Below are 8,212 nucleotides of genomic sequence, written 5' to 3'. Positions count from 1 at the left end.
TTTTTGCTTGAAGGATGCTAATCATCATTTCTGTGCTTAAATTAAGAAACTATATTTTTGTGTCACAACTTTAGAAAGAATGCTTTTATTCAGAAAGATAAATTTGCTTTAAATTATTGACTTGAGCCTGACATTCCATTATCTAGAATTTTTCCTTAGCAGTTCAGATTCATGCTTCTAAGGTATTCTGTAACTGATCACATTTTGTGTATTTAACTACAGGCAAGGGTTTTCTGAAAATTCATAGTTTTAATATAAAGACACCATCTAAGTAGTAAGCTAAAATAGATTCAATTAAAACAAAAATATTTCCATCAAAACCAAAAATTAAGATGCAAAACATTTCATCTGAAGCAAAATTAGCAGATACTAAACTGAAACTAGCAACATTCACATTTCCAGAGAGGAATGACTTTTTCTACATATCATCAAAGCAAATGGAAGAAAACTTTTAACTGCCTTTTTCTCCTAAAAAAAACAGTTAAAGTTAAGACCATCCAAATAGAAATAAGGAATGTGAGTTGCACTTATAGCTAATGATCTCCTGGAAGAAGAGACTTGTCCTGTCAAGATGAAATAGTACAACTCTAAAAACAGACAGAATTTAGCTGGACTTAGGAATAGGCCCTAGAGTTTTCAAGGTTTCAAGATCATAATTAGGGCTAAGGAACTACCATTTTCTTGGATCTTACTTTATTTTCCTAGAGGATTTTTTGGAAATGGTCTTAACATTTCAGTACCTTTACATGTACGTGAGAAATTAGCACATGGAATCAATGTATGCAACTTGAATTCTAAAGCAAATACATTTTCATCTATGGAATTGTAATTATTGCTCTGCCTGATCGAATGGGAAATTGTAGAGTAATCTTGAATTTATAGACCTCAATCTCTTAAGAAGAAAGAGACAAACCATAATCAATAATCATGTCCTTTCTTTTCTCCTGTAAGCTCATGTTATGACAAGAGATTTGTTGTCTTTTGTCATGACTTAAAAATCTCATGTGCTTATGGTTCCTTTTTATTTGTTAGCATACCTAAATTTTCTTTTTATTTTATTTTTCCTTTTACATTACAGTAGTATTAGCAGACCAGAGTCAGATTGCAGTTCTGACATAAGAAATACAATATGCAGATTTAGTGAGATGGTTAAACCAAGAACTATGTTCTTAAGCAGAAAATCCAAGAAGCAGAGGAAGAAAGCACAGGTTTCACAGAGATGTGAATTAAATTGCTCAAATTCAGACTGAAATAGTACTAAAGTTTAGAATAGGTCCTTTGTCTCCCAGTTCACAGTTCAGTGTCACTGGGATATCACTTCTCATATCTTGCCATGTTTTTTCATGTATTTCTGTCAATTCAGTTCAATTCAGTTCAATTCAATTCAATTCAATTCAATTCAATTCAATTCAAGGTGTCTACAATATAACATGAAAATAGTGTTTTTAACCCCTGGAGTAATCCCTAAAATTGTGACGTAACAAAAACCAGGTACATTAAGTTTTCTTTTACACCAGAGTAACGTGCAGGTAAAATAGAATGGACTCAGGGAATTCTATCTCATTTAATTATTTGCCAATTACTGAAATGGTTAATTACTGATTTGAGTACTGAGAAACAAAGTATCTCCTGCTGTGTTCCCAACAATACCCATTTCCACATGCCTCCTCCCATATTTTCCTCTGTGTGTCCTCACATGACGTCCCCAGTGTCTCCATTTGTCTCTGCATCATGTGGCTAAGAAGCTATTCTTTGGAAGAAAAAAAATTTCACATCTATGGCAACCATAGAGCATTTTAATAATGAAGATTTTAATGAGAAAATGACAAGTGAAATTTGTGTATTACCACAGCTGTGGTAGGTTCTAAACAATCACAGCTCCCTGTGGCACTGAATTACAAGCCATGTTCATTGATAATTATGACTTTACTCCAGATTTTTAGATTAAAAGTTCTGCTTCATGAATTTTTGATGCCAGGCAATTGGACTGAGGTTTTCGATGCTTTTCAGGCTGCAGCAGAGGATTTCAGAGGTGAATTGTGTTGATCCAAGACATTCACTGACTTTCTGCTCCTCCAGCATCATGCATCAATGCTTCAGCGATTGGCATGACTTCTGCTTCCAACATGCAAGCCTGGTAGAAGTCCTGACATGAAAATTTGTCATTTTGCCCCCCAAAACAAGGTAATAAGGCTTGGTAATATTTTCTTTTTTGGCTTTTGAGTAATCTTTGCCATGTGTTTTTTTGGTTTTTTTTTTTGTTTTTTTTTTGTTTGGTTTTTTTTTTTTTTTTTTTTTTTTTGTTTTTTTTTTTTTTTTTTGGTTTACATACTTCTGATATGCTGGAACACTGCTTTTCAGGAGATTTTGTGTAGCATGAGGGACTCAGAATTTGCAAGATAAAACCTTTGTTTTGAACACTCTGTCTTGCTTTAAGAAGAACATATTTCCTATATTTCTGTCTTGGAGCAAAGTAGATTGTAGCTAGACAGATAGGTACTTTGAAATAGAATTGATTTTATTTTTATGTTGCATTGATTGTTCCCACGTATACCACCATCAGTCATACCCCGGAATTTCCTTGCTGGGAAATGGCAGGACAGCTTGGTTTAGAACTGCTCTGCAGCTGTTCTAAATTACACCGGGGTAAGACTGTGAACCCTTCCAGTTTTTAGATGTCTGAAACTAGCCTCAGCTCCCTGATGAAATGGTTACTCTTTTGTGGATGTAAGAATTAGTAACTTACAAGGAAAATTACCATAAAAAACACATCCCTGAAAACAGTAAGAGGAAACAAAGCAGCGTAAAGACAATTAGGCTAGCAGGAAACTTCAAAAAGTGATATGAAATGGTATCAAAACAAAAGATCAACAGATGTCTTCAGCATGAAGACTAACAGTGTTTTCCAGCCTTTATTTGTTTCAGGGGCTCACTACCAAGAGGTGCAAGTATCAATCTGGTAATAGAATTCTACAAATAATTTAAGATGAAAGGCATAATATGTATTTAATGATACCTTCACATTGCTGATCAAAGCATTTTTTTTGAACAATTTTTCGTCATGGTATTACTTTTCTTCCCTTACCCATTTTTTTCAGTCCTTCTACCCTTTCCATCTAACATGTCACATAACTTCAATAACAATTTTTCTATATCATCACAAAGACAGTATGTGGCTGCTGAAGACAGTGATTCTTCAATGATTCTGTCCTTCAGGCTGTTTTCATTTTTCCTCTCCTCCCCTTGTGCACCACATATTTTAGAACTGGAAAGAAGCTAGATATCCCCTATTTGGTGTATATGTTCAGTGTTTCTTGTTCTTCTCCTAGTTCTATTCAAATTAGATATTATTTTATGGGTGAACACGCGCAGAGTGAGTATGGTCCTTACCTAAATAAGTATGTCACTTCTCAGCTTGACAGCATGGCACAGAGAACAGCTGTGGCACAATGTCATCTGGGAACCCTTCTCCAGACTGTAAGGGCACTACAAAGTGCAAAAAGATATACGCTAGACAAGAAAAGAATTACAAAATTTAGAGGACCTTGATAAGACCCTTTACTCCTCCATGTCTCCATTTTCCCTCTCAACCACTGCTTTGTTTATCGAAAATTCCAAGCACAGTTATCTCACAGGGCTTTAAGCTCTGCTGTCATGCTAATATGCTAATTATTTAACAGCAGTACTAAGAAATTTAATAGAAAAGTTCACAGAATTTTGGAAAATGTTTTATCATAGGCTCTATACAAAGCACTACGTTAATCTCTGCCTGGCAACTCATCAAATCTTATGATAGTATGTCCACTGTAGAAAGTTAGAAACCCACTGAATTTGCTGAGACTTTTGTCAGGTGTATTAATCTGAGATGAGGCAGTGTGTGCCCACTGCAATACTTCCTGACTTCATATTCCAGTGCTGGCTTGCCTGTAAACACAGCAGGAGGGGAAAAGTGGTTCTGTGTTCTGCTGTATGTGCACTCAGTTTCTGTGTTTTTCTCCTTTATCAGCGTCCAATTCATAAGTGAATTTAGAATGGCTTAGCAATGCTATTGGCAAATGCTTCAGCTCCAGTAGCTTTTACATTCAGTGTTGAAAATGTCAATCTTTTGACATTTGTTGTACCAAAATGTGGTCTCTGGCACAAGCTAATAGCCTGTGGTTGCACAGCTCACTACTCTGATACTGTGACTGCTTCTCCTATTTTTATCGATCTTTGTGATTCAATGTGAAAGAGGCTGAATTCCATTCTTTTGCATGTTATTTGATGTTATGTCCTTTCCCTTGTGTACATGGGTTTTGTGTGAATTAGTATGGCTGCTAATTTCTCTGCACAGATAGCTGCAGCAGAAGTAACTAAATTAGTAGTCTGTAGGAGTAGCCCCTCTGCCATACACCTTGGAGACCCCACAATACTGTGACAGCATAATGGTCTCCTGTTGCTGGATAATGGTCTCCTGTTGCTGGATAATGGTCTCCTGTTGCTATGCAAATACAAAGTCAAAGCAAATGTGAATGATGACATTTTTAAAAGCAAACATAGAACTGAGCCTGTGTCTGGTAAATATTTCATTTAAAAGCATTTCTGTTTCCTAAACCAGGGAAATGAAGACTTTCTAAGGCAACATCGTATTCTGGATGAGAACAGAAATACAGCTCTAATATTTAACATGCCTAGTGAGATGTTAGAGTTGTTACCTTTTTTAGAGCTTATATGACAAATAACTCATTTTCACCGTTTGATTTCAAGATCAGCCACTTTCTAATATGTAATGCTCCTTACAGCTACGCTATTACCTCTTTTTCAGTCTTGCTTTTGATGTCTTGTCATGTTCCTGTACAATTCTCCCTCATTGTACAACAAACAGCTTTCTAGTTAGTGTTAGTTGTTTAGTGTGTTATCCTTCTTACCTATTTTTGAACTACATTTTGTCTTTTTGAAAAATCCATTTACGCCCTTGAACTAGAGCCTATTCTTCATCTTGCTTACTCTGGGAATAGAAGGGTAGTAAAAAAAAAACCCAAAAAAACCACACCAACAAAAAAAGAGGCTGTCAGAAAACTGGTTGTGGCATCTTGATCTTGTCTATTTCCAGCTGAAGGACAGATCAGAGCAGTCAACATACTTGTTCACCTTGGCCTTTCTGGCACTTGTTCTTCAGAAGCAAGATGGGCGTGATCAGTCTGAAGGTAGGCAGCCTCACCAGAGGAACTGACTTCTCTAAGCTTCACTGTGCCCTTGCTGAATCTTGATTATCTTAGTGCAAAGCAGCTGGAGGAAACTTGTGCCTCATCTCAACCCTTCTCATGCCAATCTCAGCTGTCAAAGAGCTGCTTCAACTTCAGACTGCATCTTATTCCTTCAAACTGCATTTATTAAATTGATGCCTGATGTAGGCAGGGAGAGGGGAGGTGGTTAAGGGTTTGGAGAAAAAGTGCTGCAAACCCTATGGATTTTAGACAACATATACAGAATAAATCTGATTTTAAATTAAGGGAGATACAATTTAAAAAATATCTGCATAAGAGAAGATGCATCATTTAATGTGAAGCAATGCTATATGGCCCCCAAATAGAAAGAAATTAAAGAAAGGATTTAGATAGACTGCTCTTTCTAAACATTAATCATATTTGCTCTTTTATTTTGCTTAATACTACAATCTTTTGAAGGCCAAAACAATAAAAATTTCAGGATACCGAGCAAGTTAGGACTAACTAGATGACGACGTTCTCAGTCCGAACAAGATATCACAGCCCATGCTTTGCCAAGATTTCTCTCTCTGGTAGAAGAAAATGAATCCAGCATGTTTGCTACTTGCAGCTGGTTCAGGAATAACACAAGAGCAGGTTAAACTCTTGCGTATACAATTATTTAGAGCTTAAAAGGTCGAAACACTCAAGTGGCTACTGGTAGCCAATGGAGATCATATGGCAAAAGTGCACTGAACTTCACAAAGGCACAATACTTTCTTAGAAGAGCAGCCAGGTTTGAGGCAGCCAGATTTTGCACTAGTTTCATTTTCCAGATGGACTTAAATCATGCAGAGATTGTGATTAATCTAATCTTGTGAAGGCAAAGTCTACAGCCAGAGGATGGGTACAATCATATGGGTGCATGAATTTTTAAATTATGTGGGTGATATTAAAATGAATCAGAACTATTTTCAGCTTGCGATTGCAACCTGGATACCAAAAAAACTCTCTCCATTTAAACCATAACAGGAAATGGCAAACACACATCTGTTCCTTGAACTGAAATTATTTACTTACCTGATTCATTGACTAATTTCCCTTCCAGCCATTTTTGTATCCTTCCTTTGTGAACTAAGGCTCAGTCACAAGTTTCAGTCTGTGCACTGATCTCTCCCAGTCACTTGACTTTTATTTTGTGAATGCAGAAGAGGAACAAAATAAGAAGGAAAAGTAGATTGGGTAGCTGACATAAAGACAGATAATCAAGAATTCAGGCAAGCAGATGACCTATAGCACTCTGTTCTCAAATTCTACAGTCTCCATGTAAGGTCCAGCTATGAAGATCAATTTTACAGCATCTCCATTTCTCCTGTTTCCTCTGTAGATTCACTAACAATACACATTATGAAAAACATACATGGCACCTAGGGAGGGTTAAAGTAAAACACTGGTAACTAGTGGTCAAAACCAAGGTAAGGGCAAACAGAGATGTCTTATTTGCCTGAAACACTCCTGATTACTTCGAGTTTCTCCCTTTGAAGCAATATTCAAATATTTCCTTGGCTACCACTACTGTGAACAAATTTTTCTATTTCAGTAAACACTGGCCTCAAAGCTTATTTGGTGAGCATGAGAATTGCTGGAACCCACAACTGTTGTAGGCAAATATAATTTCATGGACAGGGTCAGTTGTCAAATTCAAGCACTCTTCTTTCTTTCAAAATCCCACTGCTTTCCACCAGGTATCAGGATATACTTTTAGGGTCCTTTATAGTCGTTAAAAGTTTTTTTCACTAAAGTTAAAGGAAAGATAACTTAAAATCCATACATAGCTATTTTGTACCAAAAGCGTGCAGAAAGATAATAAAATTCTGTCAGCAGGATATACCTGGTTGAGTCACAACCCTGTATCTTCAGGATGGCACAAACTAAAAGGCATCTACTTAAAATGAAATAGAAGCAATTAATACAGAAAGTTGTAACTTAACTGTGTTCACTCTCTTGAAATGCTTAGTATGGGTATCAAGCAACAGAACCAAAACAGCTGCAAACAAAACAAGTTTTACAAAGACCACTCTTAATTCCCATCAGTCCTTTAAATAACAATATAACCAGAAAGATGATAAAGTACAAAGTCTTTTTCTGTTGCTCCTTGTAATGTTGACCTGGTGTATTTCCCAAGCATTAATTGGAATATAATCTTATTAAAACATGAATTTATATTACACCAATCTGTAAATTTGGCAATATACAATAAAATTTAATATTTCTTGCTTGTTAATTGGAACTTCATTAAAGAGCTTCTTTTTATAGCAAATATGTCACAGGAAAAAACCCAAAGAAACTGTTGGAAAAGTCCCTGTAGGGAATAACTCCTGATGCTCATGATCAGCCTGTTCTTGTAGACTTCCAAAGTCAAAAGCAAAGACACGTACTCCAAATTGTCCAGGGGGTCAGTTATCATCCTTCCTTTAGAGTGTTTCCAATATATAGCCTAAGTTTTCTTATTTTAATTTAAGCCAAATGTTTCTGCCTTCTCTATGTATGACATGGTACAAGTTATTCTTTTCTTTCCCTTGTATTCTTCCCCAAGACTATTCTAGTATTTCCTCAATATTTATGTGACCAAGCCCACAGTGATTATCACTGCTGTATTGCAGACTGGCCCTCTTGGTTCACATCCTTTTTGAGGATTACTGACACAAAGTGGAGGTAATACTTCAGATAAGCAGAGTGGAAAGATTACCTAATATTTCTCAGCATTATCTTTGCTTTTTGTCCTAGTACCTCCTCTTAATTTTTTTAAAATCAAGATTCACTTTCAACTTACAGTTGCCCACAATACAATATCTCAATCATCTTCTGTGTAACTGGTGTTTTTTTCTCAGAGTACATATTGCTTGTCAGGATTGTTTAAAAATGTCTTATCCTGACCTCTAATGTATTTGCCACAATTTGTGCATCATCTCCAAAATAGATGGCATTTTTGACACCACCTCCAGACAAGAATACACAAATTTTAG

The 8,212-nt window shown here is 36.1% G+C and overlaps 1 long non-coding RNA gene across 1 annotated transcript; it reads right to left on the bottom strand.

Moving 5' to 3' along the window:
* Positions 1-1,875: 1,875 nt before the first annotated feature.
* LOC128786198 (uncharacterized) lies at positions 1,876-4,332 on the bottom strand. The gene is made up of 3 exons (XR_008430205.1): positions 3,827-4,332; positions 3,391-3,510; positions 1,876-2,134 (listed from the first exon to the last, which is right to left on the bottom strand). It is a non-coding gene; the product is annotated as an uncharacterized LOC128786198 (long non-coding RNA).
* Between the last annotated feature and the right edge of the window lie 3,880 nt (positions 4,333-8,212).

Source organism: Vidua chalybeata, chromosome 3 (genome assembly GCF_026979565.1).
Source record: "Vidua chalybeata isolate OUT-0048 chromosome 3, bVidCha1 merged haplotype, whole genome shotgun sequence".
In the NCBI taxonomy this organism is placed as follows: domain Eukaryota; kingdom Metazoa; phylum Chordata; class Aves; order Passeriformes; family Viduidae; genus Vidua; species Vidua chalybeata.
The sequence above is the reverse complement of the archived record's forward strand: the minus strand, read 5'-3'. Positions and strand labels throughout refer to the sequence as shown.